The sequence below is a fragment of the Mirounga angustirostris genome, unplaced genomic scaffold (assembly GCF_029215605.1).
Source record: "Mirounga angustirostris isolate CCGP_5_RB_7025 unplaced genomic scaffold, mMirAng1.0.hap1 SCAF_9, whole genome shotgun sequence".
In the NCBI taxonomy this organism is placed as follows: Eukaryota; Metazoa; Chordata; class Mammalia; order Carnivora; family Phocidae; genus Mirounga; species Mirounga angustirostris.
In genome coordinates, this window is record NW_026991717.1 from 25,464,487 (window position 1) to 25,489,639 (window position 25,153).

Genomic DNA, 25,153 nt, shown 5'->3' on the forward strand with positions numbered 1-25,153 from the left:
CCCAGCCATAAAATTCTTAAAAGAAAATATGAGGGTAAATCTTTCTAACCTTGGATTAGGCAATGGATTCTTAGATGTGATAACAAAAGCACAAACAACAAAAGGAAAAAACTGTTAACATTAACTTCATGAAAATTAAAAATTTTTGCAAATGAAAGGACATTATGATTCAAGTTAAAAGATAACTGAGGGAATGAAAGAAAGTATCTGCAATCATATGTCTAATAAAGGTAAAGAATTCTTCAAGTCAAAACCAAAAGACAATCACCTATTTAAAAAATGAGTGAAGAACTTGAACAAAGAATCTGTCCAAAGAATATATACAAATGGCCAATAACATATAAAAAGATTCCTAATATCATTAGTCATTAAGAAAATGGAAACCAAAATCACCATGAAATACCACTTCACACCTAACCAGGATGGTTTTCCTTAAAAAAAAAAAAAAAAAAAAAGGAAAATGACAAAGGTTGACAAGGATCTGGAGAAATTGCAAGACTCATACATTGCTGGTGGGAATGTAAAATGTGCAGCCACTGTGGAAAAAAGTTTGGTGGTTCCTGGAATAAACACAGAATAACCTTATGACCCAGCAATTCCACCTCTAAGTATAAAACCAAAAGAACAGAAAACAGAGGCTCAAAGAGATACTTGTACACCAATGTGCACCGTAGCATCATTCAAAATAGCCAAAAGTGGAAACAATCCAAGTGTCCATCAGGAGATGAATGGATATTGCAAGCAATGCTGTGGCAGATGATGGCCATTGTCTGACACAATTTGAGCTTGCTATGGCAAGAAAGTCTAACCTGTTCCAGTGTTCTCCTCCATGAGACCAACTGTTATATAGACTTCAACAGTGTTCCAGCTTTGGGCTAAAGTGCAGTTGAGATGTGTTCTTGTTCAGGTACATGGGGGATGAGAAGGTCAGGAGTGCCAACCTTTACTAACCACCTGGTCTTCTGAGACATCACCACTTCATCTTAATCTTACTGAACAGTTAATGCCTTTACTATTCTGGAACATTCCATCCTTACCCAAAGTTTTTTACATAGGAAATGACAGGGTATGAGTTTCGTCTGTGAATCCTTTTAGAATTACAAGTAGCATTGTGTTTGTGTATGGTGTTCTGAGGGAAGGTTCCAAAGCAAAAGAGGGCAAGGGTTTTAAATGTTCATGAGAGACAGTGAGGTGTAATATAAACTGGAGTATTAAGCTTTTACTTTTTTTTTTTGGTTTGGCCTAAAAAAAAAAAAAAAGAGAGGGAGAGAAGAGAGATGAATGGATAAAATATGGTATATCCATTCAATGGAATATTATTAGGCCATAAAAGTAATAAAGTTTTGATACATGCTACAACATGGATGAAAATTGAAACATAATGGTAAGTGAAATAAGTGACACAAAAGGACAAATGTCAAATTATTCCATTTATATGAAATTTCTAGAATAGGCAAACTCATAGAGACAGGAAGTAGATAAAAGGTTGCCAGGGGCTGGGGGTATAAGAGGTTATAGCTTAATGGTTACAGAGTTCTGTTTAGGTTAATGAGAAGTTTTGGAAATCAATAGCGGCAATGATTGGTCAACAGTGTGAATGAAATTCATGCTGTCAAATTATACATTTAAAATGGTAAAAAAGCTAATTTTATGTTAAACATATTTTACCACAACTTAAAAGAAAAATACTGGTTGACCACTCACCACACCAAATATTGTTGAGGATGTGGAGAGGCGGGAATGCTGGTGGGAATGCAAAATTATGACACCAAGGTGGAAAGCAGTTGGTAGTTCTTAGAAAGCTCATCTACTATACAATCCAGCTATTCCACTCCTGGGTATTTTATTTATCTAAGAGAAATTAAAGTCTATTTCCATACAAAGACCTACATAAGAATTTTCACAGCACTTTTATTTGTAACAGCCAAAAACTAAGCAATCCAAATGCCTATCAATAGGTGAATGTACTGAGATAATACAGTTGAGATATAGCTACATAAAGCAGTATTACTAGCAACGAAAAGAAACAAATTACTACTACACAATAACTTAGATGAATCTCAGTGTTTGTACCAAGAGAAAAAGGCCAGATGAAAAAAGTACGTACTATAAATCTCTAGAAAATCCAAAATAATCTACAGTGACTGAAAGATCAATGGTTGCCCAGGGGCTCAGGGAAGGGTGGGGGAGAGTCTTTACAAACTTTTTGGGGTGATGGACATGTTAACTAACTTGGTTGTGGTAACAGCTACCCTAGTGTATATATATGTTAAAACTCATCAAACTGTCCACTTTAAATATACACAGCTCATTGTATGTCAATGGTACCTCAGTGGAGCAGTATTATAAATGAAAGGGCAGATGAAGTTTGCAACTGATAATTAACTAGCAAAAGTTTTGTTTTTTTTTTCCCTAGTGGCACACTAATTTTCCCTAACTTTTTATTTTTTGAATGGGTCTTACAGAGAAGCTAAAAACAATTGCTTAATAAACTGCCTGTCCTTTAGGAACTACACTGTCAACTGACTTCTCCAAGGCTATTTTCACCTTAGGAAAAGACACTTTCCCACTTCCTTCCCCCCTTCCTTCATTCCTTCCTTTCTCATTCAACAAATATTTATTCAGCATCTACTAATTATCAGGCATTATTCTAGGCATTGGGAACAAAGACATAGAGAAGATAAAAAATTCTTGCTCTCGGGGCGCCTGGGTGGCTCAGATGGTTAAGCGTCTGCCTTTGGCTCAGGTTGTGATCCCAGGGTCCTGGAATTGAGTCCCGCATCGGGCTCCCTGCTAGGCGGGGAGCCTGCTTCTCCCTCTGCCTCTCTCTCTCTCTTTGACTCTAATGAATAAAAAAAAAAAAAAAAATTCTTGCTCTCATGGAGCTTATATTTGAGTGGGAGAAGACAGACAATAAAAAAATTAAGTACAATATGTGGTATGTTGTTTGAGAAGAATTATTATGGGGAAAAAATAAGGCAGACAATGACCAATAAGGCAAAGCCTGGCCAAGGAAAAGGAGTAAGTAAAGTCTGCTTTTCATGAGGAAGTCACAGAAATAATCATGGAGAAGACAATATTTAAGCAAAGACCTAAAGGGGGTGAGGGGTCAGCCATGCAGAGAGCTGGGGAATGAGCATCACAGATAGAACTAGCAAGTGCAAAACCTCTGAGGCAGAACCATGCTGGCTTCTGGGGAAAAAGCAAGAAGGCCAATGTGGACTGGTGAGAAGCAAGCAAGGAGGAAAGTAATAAGAGATTATGTCAGAGATGATAGGGGAAGATCATATAGAGCTGGTGAGCCATTATCGATTTTGACTCTGAGTGAGATAGGAAGCCATCGAGGGTTGAAGAGGAGACTGGGTAGGTAAGGGGCAAAGGCTGGTTGGGTTAAGGGAAGGTGGGGGAAGGGTAGAAGCAAGGAGGGTAGTTAGTATGGAGGGTAGTACAGTAACCCAAGCAAAAGACAATGGTGGCTTGGTCCAGGAGGTAGAAAAAAAGATTTGCTTACAGTCATGTGTGAAATAGAAAGAAGAAAGAGAGTCAGGGCTTTTGGCAGGAATAACCTGAAGGCCATTAACTGAAATGTGGAAAACTGTGATGAAAGTTTTTTGGGAGAAAGATTGAGTTCGATTTTACATGGATTGTGTTTGAGGTGCCAGTAAAACATCTCCTTTAATGAGATTAGTAAGGAAGAGCATAGAAGGAAGGGACACATCTGAAAGTGAAATGAGGTCAAGAGTGATCACTGTTAAAAGAGAAACTGATTAGGATTAGGTGATCCAGACAGAAGACCATGCAGGTGAAGCCATCAGGTCACTGATATGGAGTGACCAAGACAAAGGCACCAAGATAGGCCAAGAGCTCTGCATGGAGCTCCATTGTGCAAGAGGAGTGAATCTTTGGGATTCACACAAGAGCATTCTAGGTAGGTGCCAGTGGAGGCCTTGGCTACAGAGATGAAGAAGAGTGGGTAGATTTAGACACATTTAGGAGGTTAAAATTAACAATACTTGGTTCAATACTATAAGCGAATAAATCTAGGATAAAATACTGAAACTCAGAAATAGTTATGGTGCCAGATTTATTCAAAAAGCAAAAACAGGAAATGCTATTAATTCTTGATAATTCTAATGAATGTTTCTTTCAAATCCAAGGACATGGTGCAGTATTTTAAATGGCATGTGTAATGCCAGAACACCTAAATAGAAAGGGCAGCATTTAGAAATTATTACATTTATGTACGTATGTATGTAGGTATATATTAGAACATGAGAAATATCAGGAAGGAGATACTACCAAATATTTAGAGCAGTGATCGCTGGATGGTGGAATTTCTGGTGACTTTTGTTTTTTTTCTTTCTGTTTACTAAGTTTTAATTGTCATGTTTTCTTTCACAACTTAAAAACAGAGTATTAGTTTTGTCCCTCTAGAAAGAAAATGAAAGAGGCAATAATCTATGAGTGACTTACAGTTGATAAAATTCGTGCTAGATTCCTGGCTCCATTTTTAAGCTCTGAGACGTCAGAAGCTATTAACATGAAGATTCCAATTTGGGTAAAAAATGAGATTAAAAAAATTGAAGTCTTTAAAATTCACAAATAAAAAAATACAAGTTCTGTTTGCTGTGCAGTAACTAAAGTGGGATCTAGAATATGATATTCGTGTTTTTAAACACTGTCAATATTGGGAAGAAGCAAGAAAGGGAAAGAATAATCATCTGTCGAAGCACAGTGAACTCTAAGTGAGATACAACAATAATTTGGGACCTGGGAAGCCCATCTTTTTCTTTGATTTGCATTTGGATTGATGGGAGTCTCTAACCTAGAATAAAAAAATTCATCACTTTGTTTTCTTGTTCTAAGTGAAGCCACCCCAAATCCCACGTATTTCTCTTTTGTAATTATGTTTATTTATTATTATTATTATTATTAAAGATTTTATCTATTTGAGAGAGAGAATGGAAGAGAGAGAGCACAAGAGGGGGGAGGGTCAGAGGGAGAAGCAGACTCCCTGCCGAGCAGGGAGCCTGATGTGGGACTCGATCCAGGGACTCCAGGATCATGACCTGAGCCGAAGGCAGTTGCTTAACCAACTGAGCCACCCAGGCGCCCTAATTATGTTTATTTTTAATACCCTATGCTCATGATTCTTTTATATGCTGAATGTTAACACTTAGCTGATGGCATAAAACCATCTCTGCTCCTGCACTTATTTATTTTTATTGAAGTGTAATTGACAAACAATATCTTACTAGTTTCAGGTGTACACCATAGTGATTTGGTATTTTTATACATTCTGAAATGAGCCCCACTTTAAGTCTAGTCTGTTACCAAAGTTATTACAATATTATTGACTGTATTTCCAGGGCTGTACATGACATCCTCATAGCATATCTGTTTATAACTGTCCCTCTTAAACCCCTTTACCTATTCCACCCACTTCCAACTCCTCCCCACACTGGTAACCAAAAGCTGCTGTACAGACTGTGAGTGTCTGGCAGCTTTGGCACGCCAGCTGGAGCCGGAGCAAGTGCAGGGCAGGAGGGTCCCAGGCCACACTGGCCTTGCCTCGGTGAGATGGCTGGATCAGATGCAGGCCAAGGGGCAGTGTCAGTGCACGCTACATAGCAGCCGGCATGGCAAGACAGTGGGGGCTGGCATGGGCACAAGCCAGGGGTGTCCTAGAGCTCACCACACTGGGCTGTTCTGGCAGGTGGGGTGGAGCTGGAGCAGCTGTGGAGGCAGGGGCGTTCCTAGGGCACACCCTATTGGGACTGCCTCTTAGCAGGATGGCTGGGCTGGGCACAGGCCATGGGGGGCCCTGAGCTCATCACTTGCCAGGGCCCCCTCGACCCAACAGCTGGAGCTGAGGTGGGTGCAGGCTAGGGATGCCCACGGTGTGCAGTACTGGGGTCACCTTAGGAGACAGCTGGAGTTGGTATAACCTAGGGGTCTGGGCATGCTGAGGTGGCCCTAGCAGGCTGGCTAGAGACCCTGGAACCTGTGTCCATTGGGTTTATCAAGATGGGGAGTGAACGTAAAAACTAGTTCTCGCTGGCACCTTCAACCCAGAAGGAGTTCACGCAGTTTCCTGCCCGTTTGGCAGAGGCTCTGGGGTTAGTAAGTAGATTTCCTTTACTGACAGTCTAGTTACCCTTTATTTATTTATTTAAATATTTATTTATTTATTTATTTATTTAAGCGAGAGAGGGTACAAGCCAGGGGAGGGGCAAAGGGAGAGGGAGAAGCAGGCTTCCCACCGAGCAGGGAGCCCACACGGGGCTCGATCCCAGGACACTGAGATCATGACCTGCGCTGAAGGTAGACGCTTAACCGATTGAGCCACGAAGCACCCGCCTTTTATTTTTTTTAATTTAAATTTTAGTTAGTTAACATGCAGTGCAATATTGGTTTCTGGAGTAGAATTCAGTGATTCATCACTTACATACAACACCCAGTGCTCATCACAAGTGCTCTCCTTAATACCCATCCCCCATCTAGCCCATCCCCCACCCACCTCTCTAGTTGCCCTTAAACACTGTTTTTTCACTGTGCCTCAGGGCAGCCAAGTCTGTGTATGGGGCCCCTCAGTAATATCCTTCCCTACCGCAGGTGGCACTTTGGGAGTGGGGTCCTATTATCACTGTGTCTCCGTGTCCCTGGCTCTGCTCTATGTGTTCTCTCTATCCTTGTTGTGCAGAAGCTGTTCAATCAGCCCTCAGTTCATCTTCAGGAGGAATTGATCTATATGTAGGTATAGGTTCTGTGTGTCATGGGAGGGGGTGTGTTCAGGGTCTTCCCACCCCTCTATCTTGGACCGCCTTCCTGCAGAGAAATTTATTTCTGTAAGAAAGGAATTGCTTCTCCACCTGTGCGTACTTCCTCCTCCAGCAGAAGTAACCTGCCCAAAGCAAGGGCTTTACTTTTAGAAGTCTAAATTGCTTGCACATGGAATTCTTGAAATAAATTATTTCCACTGGGACTCAGCATACTTTTAATTCTAGATCATTATTTTAACATCTGCTTATTTGTTTGTCCCTTGAGTAGTAGCAACTGGTGAGCCCAACTCATCCCAGGTGACAGCAGATGGTCAGGCTTCTGCTTGTGGCAACTCAGTGTCACTGGGTCCCAGGACTCACTTCCTCCTATGAGCTGGCTCTCCAGTATCCTTTCGAGCACCTCATCACTGGCTTCAGTCTGCTCTCCCTGCCCCTCCTGTCTAACCCTTCTGACCACCCCAGGCTCTGCTTGGCTGCCACTCACAACCCCTCTGATCCCCAGGCCTGGGAACAGCCACAGCACACCCGGTCCTTTGCAGACCCACCTAGCAACTAAACACAGCACTATCTTTTACTGAGGGCATGCCATGTGCCAGGAGCCATGTCTTAATCTGTGTCCAGTCCTTACACCAGCACTACAAGGGAAGTATTTTCTTATATACTTGGCACAAATAAAGAAACTGGAACCCAGAGGGCACATAACTGGTTCCAGGCAGAGTTAAGCAAGAGGTCTATGCCCTTTGAGACCTCCATCCTCTTCCTGGCATCCTTTGTGCCCCCAGGGTCACTGTCCAGCTTGGGGATGGAGGAGGGGGGCTCCTGCTCAGGGAGAACCACTGTGCTGTGTGTGCTGCTCTCACACAAGCCTTTCTTGTTCTTCTGCCATTAGCACAGCTATGTCAGCACCTGCTTGCTTTGCACTGCCAAGTAGTGGCCCCTGTTGCTTAAAGTGACTTAGAACGATGCTCCAAGTCCCCTGCTTAACTGGCTAGCAATACTCATTCTCCTGACCAAATCCCTAATCCTTTTGAGGATTAAAAATCTCAACAAATAAAAGGATCCCCTTTGCTATCCAATGATATGAGGTCAGGCAGCAATTCTCCTGGCCGAACAGCCCTGCCTCCCTGCTCCCTGTCCAGCCTCCGGTGCACTTCCCCCTGGGAGCAGCTGGGGCAGCGGTGGTTCTGTCCTCCCAGGAGAGTCTGGCCCCATGTTTAATTTAAATCTTCGCTGCCCAAGTCTGCCTTCCTCTGTTCTATTCTTGATAAAGCTGGACCTTTTCTGCAGCATAACAAGGCAGATGAGAGCAGGCCTCAGCTCAAAGTCTGAGTCCAGCACTCCTTGCCATGCATCTCATCTGAGAAGCAGATTTCACATCCCTGCGTCCCGGCTGCCACATGGGGCCTGGCATGCAGCGCACACAGGTGGTGCACACAGGTGGCTGGACGTGTGTTTAGCTGTTTAGCTGTTTAGCACTGCCATCTCACTACCCCACACCTCTGCCATGTCCTTGCCCCTTTCCATAAAAGGCAGTCACAGAGTGGAGACGGGAGAGTCTGTGAGACCTTGAGGTCCAACAATGTCCATTTCCAGATAGGGAACAATCCTGGGCTGTGAGAGGAGTGACATGGTCAAGGTCCCACGGCCACATCACGGCTGGTCTCCCATCTCTCTGCCCAGCCTGAAACTGTTCACCACAACTCCATTCCATTCCCCTTCTGCTCCTTCAGAAGTCCCCAGGCTCGCATTATCCCTCTGAAGCAATCAGTCAGGGCCAGAAGCGGAACGGTCCATGCTCAAACGATGGTCAGCGCCTAAGCCAAAGTTCCAGAACTGCCTCCCCTACTTTTTACTTTTCATATTCTCTCCAAGGAAAACCCCACAAGATACCAAGTAAACATATGTGATGGTTAATTTTATGTGTCACCTTGACTGGCCAAGAAGCAGTGCCCAGATTAAACACTGTTTCTGTCATTCTGTCATTTGTGTGTGTGTGTGTGTGTGTGTGAGTGTGAGGGTGTTTCCTGGGAGATTAGCATTTGAGTCCATGGACTCAGCAAAGTACATGGTCCTCCTGGACATGGGAGAGCATCACCCAATCCACTGGGGACCTGAATAGAACAGATGGAGGAAGGAGAAATTTGCTCTTTTTTCCTGCCTCACTGACTGAGCTGGGATATCATATCTCATCTTCTGCCCTCAGACTGAGATTTACATCATTGGCTCCTTTGGTTTTCAGGCTTTTAGTCTGAGACTGAATTACACCGCCAGCTTTGCTGGTCTCCAGCTTGCAGATGGCAGATCGTGAGACTTCTCACCTTCCATAATCCCATGAGCCAATTTCTATAACAAGTTTCTCTAGACATACAGATCTCCATATATATAGATATCTGTATGTCTACATCTCTCTAGATATGGACATCTACAGATAGATTTATTATAGCTATTGGCATACAGATACTGACACAGAGAGATAGATACAGAGAGATCTACCTATCTCTCCTATTGGTTCTATTTTTCTGGAGAACTCTAATATAATATCCAACAACCTTTTAGAGTCTATTACCCTTTCTGAATACTCCAAGAGACCTAAGTAAGGCCTCTTCCCAAAGTAGTCTCAAGGCCCTAAGATCAGTTGGTATGAAACAGGAAGAGACTGGAAGAACCTCTGTTTCTGTAAATGGTCCCACCCTTGGTGATTTCTGCCAAAGACTGCCTCCTGAGTTTCAGCTGACCTACGTGGTAAAAATCATGGCTCTTGGGGCAGACACCTCCCATGGGAAACTGCACATGTACCTCTATGTACCTATCTACACACACACACACGCTCATGTCAGTCAATGGGTGTACTGTGTACCTACAGCTTACCCTTACCTTTTAAACTTTATTTTTTTTAAGTATAACTTTATCAAATTATTTTTTTTATTTTATTATGTTAATCACCATACATTACATCATTAGTTTTTGATGAGTGTTCCATGATTCATTGTTTGCCTATAACACCCAGTGCTCCATTCAATACGTGCCCTCTTTAATACCCATCACCAGGATAACCCATTCCCCCACCCCCCTCACCTCTAAACTTCAAAAACAAAGAATATTTGTTACATATTTTAATCTTGTGTTACAAGATTTCTGGAGGCCTTGGAGGACAGGATGTGGTATTTGGAATTTTAAAAAACAGGCAGTTACCTGAAAACAGGCCAGAAACAGAGGAAATCCCCAGGTTGCCCAAGTTCACACCTGGACAGAAACCCAGGATATCAAGCAGAGGAGGTCCAGGGCATGCTGTGGATGATATTCCAAAATGCTAGTGTCTCCTAAAAGTGTGTCCACTCTGGGAGGTGTGGACTGAAAGGATTTCACAGAGACAGGGAGGGTGCAGACTGTCTCCTAAAAGCGTGTCCACTCTGGGAGGTGTGGACTGAAAGGATTTCACAGAGACAGGGAGGGTGCAGACTGTCTCCTAAAAGCGTGTCCACTCTGGGAGGTGTGGACTGAAAGGATTTCATAGAGGCAGGGTGGGTGCAGACTATGAAAGACAAGCTAACAGTATGAAGCAGAACGGTGCAGATGTGGAACAGCATCTCCTGGCAGGGGCTGCAGAGGGGCTGCATCAGGAGGCCAGCTGACAGTGATTCTCATTAAGAAAAGCTGTTGGGAACAGAGGCTGCCAGTTCAATGAAGTCTGGGACACGGCACCAGCTGTAAAAGGATTCACCCCAGGAAGCACAAGCACTGTTCGTAATTAACTACTACACAGATCTGAGCCAGCCAACACAGGCTCCTCCCACATGGATCAATCTACCGGGAATGCAAATAAAGCATCCCTGAAATTTCATCTATGAAAGAATATCACTCGATTTTATTTTATCCAGAGGTTTTCAAAAATGCATCTTTTGTAGGTAATGGATGTTTGTGACTTTAAAAAAAAAGAAGTGTCTTAATTAGGGAATTACGGAAATATCAGCTTCTGTCAAGAGGGCAAGAAGAACATAAAGATTGATTATTATCCCATTCATGTCTAGAAAACACAGGAAATAATTACGGAAAAATAAGTATTTACATCCAGGTGTAAATCCTGCACTGCATGGCTTCTCAAACTTGAAGGGACTCAAATATGAATCCCCCAGGGATCTTGTAAAAACTGCAGATCCTGTCTCTGTGGGTCTGGGTGGCACCTGGGACCTCTGCGTCTCTCACCAGCCCCAGGTGAGGGCAATGCTGCTGCATACCGACCCACCTCTGGAGCAAGGACCTAGGAACACAAGGGATCATGTGCAACAGTTCATTAAAGATCCGTGAGGCAGTATGGGTTTCCAGGACCGAACACGTTCCCTTCCTGGTGATCTCAGCCACCTTTAACTTACCTCCCTGAAACACAAGGATTATTACCACGGACCACTCCACCTGTGATACTACAAATGTGCAGGCTCTGCCCCCAGATTCAAGGTGCCAAGAGCTAAGGGCTCCTGCCGGTTGCAGAGGGTAATTCTGCAGTGTGCCTGGTGAGCACTTAACGAGGAGGCAGGAGAAACAGTGAACATAAATTAAGGCTTGCTTCTGGATTATTTTCCCTTTGTAAGCCTGGCTTTTACAACAGTCCTCCAGCTTGAGGGGGAGCATCTCTGAGCCCTGGTGGCCACGTGGACCCTCTAATGAAGTTGGCACTGGACTGTGGGGCACGGTGTCTGCTGAGCTCAGCACTGCAGCCAGGCTCCCGGGCTGCCGGTGGAGATTTGTCTAACAGCCGCTAGCACATCACGCCAATATCCTCCCTTTCTCTGTGGAATGCCTGCCAAGAACTGCAGGATGTGACAAAAGAATTCCCTCTCAAAATCAGAACTTTCCTTTAGAAGCACTGCCCCTGCCCCTGTAGCTGAGTCAGTTAGAAGCCCCGCGAAGTGTTGGTTCTGCCGGACTTGTTCCCGTGTTCTTCTGCCAGGGAGGCTCAGGTTAAAGCTACAGACCTGGCATGCCATGGCTCAGCGGCTGGCAGTCTGCCATGGAAAGCTTGCTCTTACTGCAGCATTACAGCCGCCCCGCTCTTGGGCACAGGTGGGCAGGGACTCCCACAGCCCTGGGCAAGGGGTCAATGATGCCGCCGCCTCCTTCCCAGAACTCTGGACAATTCTCGACTAGCCACTTTATAAACTCTCTGCCTCGCCATTATTTCTGTGGACTGACGGAGCTGAAGGCAGGCCTCCCACTTGAGACAGATCTATTGTGTTCATTATCAGGCTCTTCTGCACAGTGAGGTGAACCCTTCTCCATGTTGCTAGGCCCAAAGGGGCTGCCCCCACCTCCCTCCAGAAGCCCACCAAGGACAGCAGGAGCAGGAGAAGAGCTGGTGATAAGAATGGCCACCCCCATTGACTATGGGCCTGCCAGGAAAGAGGGACCTCTGGCATTGTTCCCATTTTGCAGATGTTGAGACTGAGGTCCAGAGAAGTCATATGATTTCTAGGTCACAAGCTAGCAAGTGCAGGACCAAAGCCGGCTCTCCAGGCAGGTCTGCCACCAGCCCCCAACTTCAAGGGGGACCAAGCTTGCCCAGGCTCCTTCTTCTCAGACCCCCAACCCCAGCATCTTTCTCATCAGGCTCTTGCAGTGCCTTGTACCCTCAGAAAATGGGGATTTCCTCTGAGCCAGCAAGAAGGGGTGAGAAGAGCTGGTGGCTACCACAGCAGGTTGGGAAGCTGAGAAAGCAGGAAGTTGCAGATCACTTCACAGGCCAAGGATGTACAACTTTATTTCTTCTTCACTATAACTGGAGGGCACAGCATTTAGTTTTTTAGCATTTAGCATCTCCCAGTTCTGCTCATCTATACTATTAATGGGTTTTTTAATTCTTGGAGGGAATGGGACGAGCAGCATCCGTAAGCACTGAGGAGCCACATGGCCAGATAGCCTCCTCCACCCTTAGCAAGTAACAGGCAGCCTAGGAGGCTTGGTCTATCCCTTCCTTGCTACTTTAGGCAGCCTTCAGTTTGAATCCAGCTCTGCTCCACTCAACAGATCAAATTACTTAGCCAGAGCCTCCTTGAGAGAAGGGATTTTTTGTTTTAATTACAGTACCTGGCACACATGTGCTTAATACATCTGTGAGCAATGAATGAGTCTTTCAGAACCTCCTATTTTCTAATCTGCACAACCTGGATGCAACCATTCTCTGAAGAACAAGGCCCCATCCTCAACACTGCCTCCCAGCCTCCACTCTGGCTGCTTCTCACACAAGGAGGGCAGAAAGCAAAGACACAGGGAGGGCTTAGTTGTCTCTCCACATCTTGGTCAGATCCCTGAAGGTGGTGTCACAGTAATTAAGCCCAAATGCAGCCCTGCCGTGCCAACTGCAGGGCCCCCAGGGCTGTACCCTTGCTGAAAAGCCAACTACTTCCTATCCTTACAACCCGCTAACAGCAGTGTGAGCCGGGCACATGCAGTGGGCCCAGATGGGTCATGTCATCGCATCTGCAAGCCTCAGGAGGGTCCCCCATCACCCCCATCTTACCAGTCGGGAGGTATAAAGAGAGAGGTCCCTCAGGGCCCAAGCCAGGTCCTTCCATTGCAGAACCCCAGAGCTCAGTGTCTGTGCTCAATTGCAAGAGCTCCCGTCGTGCCTCAGCAAAGCCTCCTGGACTGAAGCTATGGACCAAAATCACAGCCTGGAAAGGCAGAGTCAGAATGCACCCTAGAAATCATCTAGTCGGGGTTCTGTCAACACTTCAAATGACTGGAACTCTCTTAGCAAACAAAATCTTAAGTGAAACTCATACACATGTGTGTTTATCTACTGTATCTATGTGCATATATGCACCCACATATGTGTGTATGCATATGTTATAGAGACATATGGAGACACACACATACACACGCATTTTGCCCTGACCTGTTTCTTGGCGTCAGCAGTTTCTCTAGACCAAGCTTTCTGCTACATAGCCCATTGCAGTCAGATTTTTAGACAGTAATCAACTTACCTTCTGTCTGTTCTGGCCTAAGGAGTTTCTCCTTAACTTTACCACCATGCCAACAGCCCCTGCAGGCTTCTGAGCGGAGAGTGCCCAGAAGAGTACTGCGATCCATGTGGATGACTGGCAGTCGCTGCAGAGAGTGGGGGGCTGACGGCGTGAGAAACACTGCATGGACACCGTGCAGTGCCCTTGAGAAGGTATGAGGAGGAGCCAAGTCAGGCTGCTGGTGGTGGGGAGTGAAGGACAGATGCAAGCACCCTTGAAGCCTGCCTTCGATGAGCTGAAGCAAGCCAGGGGGCAGGAGGAGGGGCACTGTGAGAATGGGCTCTGCAGCCAGGACACATATGTGCAGTGGCCCCTCCTCTGAGTAGCTGCAAGATTTTAGGCAAGACACCTAACCTCTGGGACCTGAGCCACCTTATTTGTAAATGAGGGAAGCAACTGTACCTGTCTTGGGGTAATGGTCCGCAGCCGTGGGGAGCCTGGAACACCCCCGTGTCTGCCTATCCCACACCAAGGGAGCCAGAGTATTGGCGGGCCAGGCCCTCAGCCATGTCTAAAGCTCCAAAGGGGTTCCTGTGCACCTCCCAGCATGGGTTTCGATCAACCATACTAATAACATGCTAAGTGGTGAGTACTGGCAAATGTTAGCTGCGGAGGCCACAGGCGAGCTACCCGGCAGCTTTCAAAGATCTGCAGAACTTGCCTGTGGAGGGGAGATTAGATGTCCTCCACGTGGCCCCGAGGCCGGGGGGACCTTTCTAAGTCATACATTTGAGGCAGATGTGATGTGCCCACCTGCCCCTCACTATTTCTAAGACAAACTACTCAGGAGGGAGCGTTTGTGTCCTGGCGTGGCATGCACTATTAAGTGGCCTGCACACACACACACGCACGCATTAACGCACGCATGCATACATGCACACACACACTTAAAAGAACTCTAACCAAATTTTTGAAATCTTCCCAATAGTACAAATTCTTGTTCTTTTTGTTCCACTGTCATTCACAGAGTTTTTAATATCTAATATCTAATATATATATATTCTCAGCAGGTTGCAGCCAGCCAGAGGAAGCCATCCTGCCTCAGCCTTTGGCAACCGTACCACAGTCCCCCTGAACTCTTTCCAGTTCCAGATACCCACAGTCAACTGCCATCCGGAGGCAGATGATCCTCCTTGGAAGGATCCTCGGAAGATCAACAGCAGTGTAACATCACATCACAATGCCTGCCTCATTCACTTCACTTCATCTCATTTGTCTTATCTCACATCGTTACAAGAAGGATGACTACGGGGCGCCTGGGTGGCTCAGTCATTAAGCATCTGCCTTCGGCTCAGGTCATGGTCCCGGGGTCCTGGGATCGAGCCCCGCATCAGGCTCCCTGCTCGGCGGGAAGCCCACTTCTCCCTCTCCCACTGCCCTGATTGTTCCTACTCTCGCTCTCTGTCAAATAAATAAATAAAATTAAAAAAAAAAAAAGAAGGGTGACTACAATAAGATATTTTGAGAAAGAAATCACATTCACATAACTTTTATTACAGCATATTGTTATAATTGTTTTATTTTATTATTAGTTATTATTAATCTATTACTGTGCCTAATTTGTAAATTAAACTTTATCACAGGTATGTACGTATAGGAAAAAAAACATTGTATACATAGGGTTCAGTATTATCTGTGGTTTCAGGCATCTACTGGGGGTCTTGGAATGCATCCCCCATAGATAATGGGGGACTACTATACTAGGGCTCAAGTTTCTAGCAATAAGTTCATCAAGAGAAAGCATTTTCCTCCTGGCAGTGGAAGAGAAGGAACGTGGCATGCAACAGTGGGTTGATCTGAGGTGATCAGCATGCTAATAGTACCTGCAGAAATGGCACTGCTTTCCCCCTGACACCGCACTGTCGGGGTGAGTCGTGTCCTCTCCCCAAATTCCTATGGTAGAGTGCTAACTCCCAGCACCTCAGAACGTAGAGATGGGGTCTTGAGGTAATCAAGGTAAAACATTAGGGTGGGTCCTAATCCAATCTCACTGGTGTCCTGATAAGGAGAGATGAGGACAGAGGCACAGAGGGAAGACCGTGTGAGAACACGGGGAGAAGACAGCCATCTACAAGCCAAAGAGAGAAGCCTCTGAAGAGACAAGCCCTGGGACACCTTGATCTTGGACGTCCAGCCTCCAGAACTATGAGACAAGAAATTTTGGTTATTTAAGCTACTCGGTCTGTGGGACTTTGTTGTGGCATCTTTAGCAAATGAATACATGCACATTTAAAACATGATCTGCGCAGAAACAGAATTACCCCTTTGAAGCCTTGAGGCACTGTCTCCTGCAGATGAAAACTGAAAGAAGCAGGAACCGCCGGGCAGCCCTGGGCCCCGAGGCCTCAGAGGTGGGGTTTGAGAGCTGGAGCGTCCCAAAGCTGACGCCAGGCCCTCCTCCCTTCCTTCCTTCCAGCCCTGACATAGCCTGCATTTCTTCCCAATTCCCCAGGAGGATTCCTTGGAGAGGCTAGGGAGATCACCCTGAGCACTCACTCTGGGACAGTGTGGCTGGCACCTGGCCTGTGCTGTGGGGGGTCTCAGGGAACTGCTATACCCAGGCTTGACCAAAACAGCAAGGGGGAACTTACTGGTGAGTGCCACCAACATCACCACCATGGGCCTGTGTGTCCTGACTGGAGGAGAGGCAGATCCCTCCTATGATCTAAGTAAACCAGGAACTTAGTAATCCCATTCCCTCAATGTGGGCAGGTCAGTGAACACACGGTGGGGATCAACCACTGCCTTTAGAAAGTAGCTTTTTAAACTGACCTACCCATGGAGCTGTTACAGCATTACAAGTACCCAATTCCATGTTTTGGGAGTATCCAAAGCTACTGTTAATTCCAAGCATTATTAAAATTTTGATTTGCAGAAATAACAGCTCTCCCTCACAGAGTCATCAAGAAAATTAGAAGAAGCAATGTCATATGAAGACTTAGAAGAGGGCCTGGCACACAGTGGGCACTGAATGAGTATGAATGGGTATCATTACTCAGGGTATGGGAGGTTGGAGAGTCTCAGTATTCTTACCACAAGGGTTACAAGCTTTCTTAACACTGACACAGAGCTCCCACCAATTCCAGGTTCCAGGTGGTGCCAGCCCCTGGATCTTTTATCAACAAGAGATTTACAAGCAGGTTGTCAGAAAGACCCCAGTCTCCCAAGGGTGCATGATTTGCAGGAACATTCCAAACGGGCAGGAACAAGCTACTATCCAAGCCTTTGGACTTTAATGCTTGAGATGAACAGTCCAGTCTTAGCAACTGAACCCAACCCTACATGCACCACCTTTCTCTGCCCACTGTTAGCTTTGAAAGGCCAACACTCAGGATACCAGAGACGGATTTCCATGGCCAACACCAGCTTTACTGTGCCAAGGTGGAGCCGTCAACCTTACAAGTCTGTCCTCCACAAAATTTCCTGCCTGATGGTCAAGGCTCCAGAACACTTGATAAAGGCCGGATAAGCAAACCAACTATTTGAAGTCACATCCAAAACAAACCTAAATCCATATGCTTTGAAGTTGGTCTTTTTTAGCTAACCAAACAAAAGGGCTCATTTTTGGACTACAGCAGGTGCTAGTGTGGAAAAGTGAGCCCCTACAGGTGAGTGAGAACTGTGTTTTTTTTTCCTTTCTCTCAAAGACACAAGAACCGCATGTAGACATTTTTGTTTGGGTAAGTGGTGTGTGCACGTGTGTGTGTGTGTGTGCATGTGTGTGTGTGTGTGTTACGAGAAAGAATGATTTTAAGCTTTGGCCCAATTCTAACTTATAAAACCCCACACCAGATGTACTTAAGTGCTTGCTCTCTGGAACTGGAGGGGAAGACTTTTGTCACTGGCAATGACATGCTTTTTTATAATGGGAGGTGAGCATAAGGCATTCTGACAGATATACTCCTGAAGAACAACTTCAGTGAAAACCAACAAACTAAAAAGGTTTGCTTTAGGTCTGATCTCAGCTTGGTTAAAATTCTCACTGGGGTCTGTTAAGTCACATCATCGGGTACATTTCACAACATGGATTATTCATTAGCAATGGTGAAAAAGCCCTGAATTTATTTCATTACAGTTGAAACCCAATTTAGATGTTAGGAAATACTGTTTCATCCACACAGAAGTAGGTAATAGTGTCTTCTGAAGTATAGTTCTTGCTTAAGACAGGTTTCTTGTAAGACATGATTTATATTAATATCGTCATGAGGGTACAAATGTGTATACTGATATCTCTGTGTATACGTACGCATATATGGTGTGTCTCACTTATGAAAAGGAGAAATCCTAGGAAGCACTAATACCAAATGAGAACCAAAGTACTGCCTTTCACTGGAGGAACACATGCAAACTGAAAGCATTACATAACTTCCCGAGTAATTCTTGGTGAAATGGGAAAATAGACTCTGACAAATTCAGAAACAAAATTAGAATAACTCAAAGAATTCAAATGCTGTGGCAATCAGGGTGTGGTGACTGGTTTCATGTTGTGGAAACAGGGATTTTCCTCTGACTGGGGGCTCTGCTCACAAAACAAGTGGAAGGGATACGGCACCAGATACAGGCACCCCATCAAGGAGCAAAGTGTTCCCCAGTCCACTGACCGAAGACCGGACTGTCCAGACACCCCCCACCTCATGAACACAGTTCACAATAGGTGCTCAATAACCAGACTGACAATTCCAGATTCCCCAGGAATGTTCCTTTTACAGATCAATCTGCTTCTTGAACATCTTGTCTTAGCCCAGGAAATAATATTTATCCTCTCCTTAAAGATAACAGAAGGTGATAAGTCAAGCCCTTTTATTTCGTTTTGCTTTCTTCTTTGGAACATACACAGCCACACCTGCACACACGTACACATGCCTTGCACACTCACACTCATAAGTGTGTGCACACGAACACACTCATCCATTCCCATGCTTGCGTGTGTGCACACACATGTACTGACACATTTGCTGCGTGCACACACACATGCTCTCTCTCTCACACATAAACATGCACATCCATACCCACTTACAAAGAGGAACTTAGTGTCAACTGGACAGATCTCACCTTGTCAGCTCTTCCCACTGGTAAAGAAATTTCTAGCCCAGAAACACATACACACACACACACAAGCCAAACTCTTTGCAATTGTGAATGCAATTCAACTACATTTAGCAAAGTTGAAATTTGATTACTTTTTTTTAACAGTGAAAATATAATCAAAGAGAAAGATAGTATTTCAGATCACATACCACCATAAATAGAACAAAACCTATTAAGGCTTTGGTTGTCTTTTTCCTGGAATAAAAAATGACCACTTCTAGTCACACAAAAACGTGAATTTAAATGTACACAAAGAATGTTCAAGTTTCCATATACAGTAAGATCTTTTTGGATTAATATGTCAGGTTAGCCTAGTATTATCAACTTCATGGCATTTAGTTGTTCTCATTAAGATCACAGTGCTTTATTCTCCACACGCACTGATTTGCTACACCACAGGTTCAAGGCAAAGAATCTGTGGCAAAGTCATGAGGATTAGAAAACAAACAAAAATCTTATTATGTAATAAATTTATATTTCCCATGAAGTAAACACAGTTGATATTATAAAACATGGTATATCTCAGATAATTATATTACCTACCTAACCAAATTGCTTTGAATATCCACTTGCTAGAATTAAAATTTTAGTCTAAATACAGTTGTCTTTTCAAAGTAATTTTCTTTCTCAAAATCTTTCCTGTTACATATTTCATATCATTCAACTAAAGTATCTGATTATTAAGTTTGGGAATGAAAATGTCCCACAGTATGAATTATGAGCTTAGTGACTATACTTCAATATGTAAAAGAAAATCATGAATCTTTTTGTAAAGGCTTGATATTGACCTTTCCAATTAATACATCCGGACAGCTGTCTTTGTTTTCCACTTAGATGATAGATTGTTTCCTCTTTCATTCCATAGCAGAGCATGTAGCTAATTTAGTTAAAGACTAACAACCTGAAAATCTTAAGGAAAAAACAGCTTTGGTGCAAGATTTTGCAAACAGTCCTTATTCACCGCTAGTCTTCCTGTGGTAGAGATAATTTTGAGAGCATGTGTAGGTAGAAACAACAAACAACATAATAATTTTGTCTCCTACACATATGGAATGTAAAGCGATTTTCTCTAAGCTCCTTGAATTCTGCCAAGTAGTTCAGGGGAGGCTTAACTCTCCCTTATAAAGGAAACTCTGTGCTTTGTCACTGCCTAAGAGTGCCTGGCACCCAAGAATGTTGCTGGGAATTCAGTAAAACTTTATATGCAAAATCGAGGTAAAGCCACATCACTGTCTTAGAATCAGTGCAAGTCTAGACATTAGGTACATCTTTTAGACTAGTGCTTCACAGACTCTCCCCAGCCTAGGAAAGTTTCCATACTAGTGTCATCCTTCTTCCTCAGGGGGAGCACACAGCAGGCACACATGCACACCCACGTGCACACACCCACACATACCTGAGAAGAGCTAGCTACCCCAGGCTTGCGACTTCAGCTCTTCCTTAAAGCCTCATAATCACTGCTCCCAACAGCCTGAAGCAGATGGCCCTGTGGGTGTAGCCAGGGTTGTGGGAAATAATCCCATAGGTCTACCCAGGAGATAAACTGGACGAACATTTTTTTCTCAGTAAATTAACCAACACCGAAGTCAGTCCCTGAAGGCTCCTTCCTGATACTAACATAGCTTGTTCAGCAGCAAGATCTCAGGTCTGGACTCTCCTGCTGTCTTCAGGGAGGCCTGCCCTGCTCAGTTCCCATCCCAAATTCCAACACCCACCTGACATTTCACGTCCCTGCTTCTGCTTTATCATTTACTCCTCAGTGCATATCACTGTTTACAAAGATCACGTAAACATTATGACAGGAAAGATGTTTGCCTCTTTTGATCAATACATTGCTTAGAAGCATCTATTTGAAGCATTTGAGGCATAGTCTGTGCTCAATAAATATTTGTTGAAAGAATGAAAATCACAAAAATGAGTCTCTAAAAATATTTTTATATAAAATTATCAGCCTAAGGAACTCCTATGTTTGCAGAAATCACTGTGCAAATGTTATAGACGAATTAGACACTTCTACCTGTATAGAGGCTAATTGCATGCAGCCTCATGGGCAGGGCTGTGGGTCAGAATGAGAGTGTGTGTGTGTGCGTGTGAGAGAGAGAGAGACAGAGAAGCAACAGCAGATGCCTAGTGCAAAACGGAAGGACTGGATGCTGGAGAATCCCCCCATCCATGCCAACTCAGAAGGTGACAGAACCCAGGACTGCCTCCAGCTCTACCCTGATTCAGGGAGCCACAGCAGGGGGTACCTTGGGAGAATCTCCTGTCTTGGCATTTTCTGTTTCTGGTTTGTAAAAGGGTATGATAATCATTACTTCATAAGATTTATATTCTAAAATATGTGAAGTTGTTTTTAAAATGTCTGTGCTACTACAAATGTGAGAAGCATGATGAGGTCTGACACCAGGGGAGCCTGAACAAATTTGAGTTGTTATCCCGAGAGCATTGTGTGAAACACTGGGGTTCTCTATTACTTCTGGGATAATGCCAATTTGGCTCCCACTTTTAAACTGTCTGTTTATTTTGAAGTCCCATTATCTCTGTTTCCTTTGCCAGAGGCCAGATGGCTAGGGGGTTCAAGGTCCTGGGGTCATTGCCCAGTGTCTGAGGGCCTTATCCTCAGATTCAAAGGTCTGGGTGGGCCGTGCATGCTGCCTTCCTGCTTCTAGTCCATGAATCCTGTACAATTTCTGTATTGGGAGTCTGCTGGTAAACAAGCCTGAGTCCTCTGGGTATTGGTCCCATTGCCTTAAACCATTAGACCCTGCAGCACATGGACCAAGTCCCTCTTTTTTTTTTTTTTTTTGCTCAAGGACCAATCTAAGTTACTTATTTAAGCCATCTCCTGCCATAAGCAAAGGGATGGAAGATCAGTATAGTGGTCATCACTTGATACAAGTAAAAAGGTCCCATATACTTTTCTGGTCTATGTGCAGAGTCATGGTCCAAACCAGTTCTGTGGTCCCCACTGGGTAGTTTAGTATTCTAGGTTCTTCTTATTCATCTTCATAGACAGTGAGAAACGGATTCCCCTGAGAGTTATGGAACAGTGTATGATTACCATCTTCCCAGGAAAAGGGCGTGGACCTGATGAGGAGATGGGGTAGGTGACACACTGTGGTCTCTAGCGTTCTCCATGATGCGACTTCAGGAAGACGGTCAGCATGCTCACTCCCTTGCCGGGGAGCACTACGAACTAGGTGAGGGCCTTCCACGTGCCAGCTGAGCCATCTGAGCCATGGGCACCACATGGACCGCCCCAGCCGTGCCCCGGACTGAGAAACCTGGGACCCAGCCACTTTCGACCTGGACAGCCTCAGTGCCTCCCACTTCCCCCTTTCCAAGCATCCTTCCCTAAACAAACAAGCTCTTCATTAATGACTTCGGGAAACGGAGCTACTTTTTTTGCCTTGTCAGTAGAGGGCGCTGGAGGTATGCTGCAGGAGAAGGGGCTGGCCTTCAGGTGGAAGGGTGTGTGGATTGTTCTCCACTTCCCAGCCCCCCTCCAGGTGTCTCCAAGGCAAGGAGCTTGCAATGTGTTTATGTCCACGACTAGATTTGCCACATGCTTTCTTCTGCTTTCAGCTCAGGGTAACCAGAGACCCTGAGGGTATGGGCCCTGGCCCCAAGGGGGGCTACTCCTCCCTGCACCCTCTCCTGGTCCCTTTGCATGTGCAGATCTGGGCTCTATGGGCTGGCTTCTAAAGAGCCACCACTCAGTCTTTGTCCACTGCAGCAGCTGGAACCACAAGAAGAAGGCGGCATCCCTAGAGCCCAACTAGTGCCCAGTGGCCAGCAGCTGCCCCTGGCATCTCCCAAGTTCCCTGGCTCAGCACTTTCCTGTGGATGGCTGACTTCTGGCCAGGTTAGCCCCTCAGAAACTCTTCTACCATCATGCCCTCAGCCATGAAAACAAGACTCAACCTTGGGGACCTCTTCCCTGGGCACTATCTAGGTACCAGGACAAGTGACTGCTCCATCAGCTAGGTCTGTGTTCTGGCAAGTCTTTGTTCTCACTTCACAGTCCCCCACTGGAATTCTTTCCATCAAACTTGCCCTGACTGAATTCTGTGTAATTTCGGCTTCCTCACCAGACCCTGATGTACACACAGAGTCCCTGTCACATTTCGTCACCTCAGTTTTGCAAGCTGCTTCTAATTTAAGTTTTCCTAGGGACCACTACTTCCAACTGACCAGTCATCAAAATGGCAACATAGCACTTTGTATTTGACAGGACCCAGTTCTTCAGGTGTCTGAGATACACGAGCTGACTCCATTCTACGAAAACCTACTTAAATACTGAGAACTAAAATGGTCTTGGCATTATAATGCTGTAGTCAGAACTCTGATTTTCCAATTGTCAGGCTTTTAATTTTTTTTAATTTAAAAAAAATAATAGTTTTTGTTTTATCTTAATTAATTAACTTTAATTCCAGCATAATTAACATAGTGTGCGATATTAGTTTTCCAAATGTCAGGCTTTTAAATGCCAGAAACTTCCTGTCTTTATTCTCCATGGGGCAGTTCTTACATTTCAGAATGATAATGTATGAATGGGAAGTCAGCTACCAGAAAAATATCTTTGAACATTCAAAGAAAAAGGAAAATAAAAGAAAAAGTGAAAAAATATTCCAATAATAGGGACAATGTGCATGCATACTGAAGAATTTGGGTGCCGATAAAGAAACTTTTATTTTAAATCAGAATTGCTTTGATTGCTAATTTTGGCTATTTTGACTAAATTATGGCTCAACTCCATTTACTTCCTCAGGCATTCACTGGACCCGAGGGAGGGTGATATAGGATGTGTCTGTCCGTAGCCATCCTTGAATAAACATCCAACTTACAAACAGCTCACTTAGATAAAGCACTACCGAGCTATGAAATGTTTAGTTGTTGTTTGGGAAAAAAGTAGGTGGAGGAGGTTTTTAGATATTACCAGGTTCAGCAACTGAATAAAATTAGAAGATGTGAAATGTGGAAGTTATTCTTGAGGGTTGGTCAAGGAGATACACCTATGTGGTTTTCCCCACACCACCACCCCAAACATGTACACTCTGTTCTCCAGTTTTCAAATTTGCACCCACTAGAGATTCCTATGTATTTACTCATGGTACAGTCATCTTCCATGCACACTGACCAGTCTCCAGGAGGGTAAAAGTCTAGCCTGTGCAGCCATTGCCTCCTTATAACCCCGTGCATGCTCAGATGACAAGAACTGAGCAGGCCATGCAGCCGCCATACTGATTTCAGGCTTAGTCCACACACTGAACTGTGCCCTGGAATTCTGGGCTCTAGTCTAGGAGACTGGGGCAGACCTGGTGGAGAAAACCTGGAAGTGAGGCCAGCCTTAGGAGAACAGGGGACCAGGGGGTGGGAGTGGAAGGTGATCCCCCATTTATTGCCAAACCCTGGGGCACAATCAATGCAGAAGTCGGAAACCCCTAAATTCCACCAGCTCTCCTGCTCTGGGATGATGACAGCACCGCATTTTAAAAGATGGCTATTTTGAATATTTATGTCAGCTCTGTGTCATTGCAAGAAAGATTTGAGGCAGCTCAGAAAAAAAAATACTTGGCACTAAAGAAGGCTTAAAAAAAAAGTAAATGAGTAGTGACTACAGTTAACAATACTGCCCTGTATATTTGAAAGTTGCTGAGTAAATCTTGAAAGTTCTCATCACAAGAAAACAAAATTGTAGCCATGTGTGGTGATGGATGTTAACTAGACTTACTGTGGTGATCATTTCACAATATGAACAAATATTGAATCCTTATGTTGTACACTTAAAACTAATATAATATTGTATGTCCATTACATCTCAACTTTTTAAAAAGAGTGAATGAGGAACTTGTGATGGAAATAAATGGGGGAAGATGCTGGTGATGACATCCAAGTGCACTGTAGGTTGGAGGAGTGTCAGGCTCAGAAGTCCCCACCAGCCACGGCAAAGTGGGGAGCCCCAGCTTGTGGAATTCTAGCTAAAAGTGCGTAGAGGCACCTTTGGCTGTCACAGTGACCAAGGGGGAATCACGTTCACTCACGAGTGCCAGCCCCAAATAAATCCTGTGCAATAAACACCCCACCCAAAATACGACAGTGCTCATGATGAGATCCATAAGCTACAAAACAAGCCAACCAGTCCAAAGAAGCCTGCCTGGTCTTGATTCCAGGGCTAGTTCTCCTATGGGAGCTCATGGAGAGGTCTCAGTGACAGAGGAAGAAAATCCCCAGTGTATGACCTTGGACACATCTTACATGACAGAG

At 44.6% G+C, this 25,153-nt stretch overlaps 1 protein-coding gene and 1 non-coding gene across 2 annotated transcripts in view; one reads left to right on the forward strand and one right to left on the reverse strand.

The window, feature by feature from the left end:
• ATP10A (ATPase phospholipid transporting 10A (putative)) overlaps positions 1 to 25,153 on the reverse strand; it is a 200,910-nt gene that overhangs the window by 99,109 nt on the left and 76,648 nt on the right.
• On the forward strand, positions 740 to 861 carry LOC123862757 (small nucleolar RNA SNORA28). The gene has a single exon (XR_006795427.1). It is a non-coding gene; the product is annotated as a small nucleolar RNA SNORA28 (small nucleolar RNA).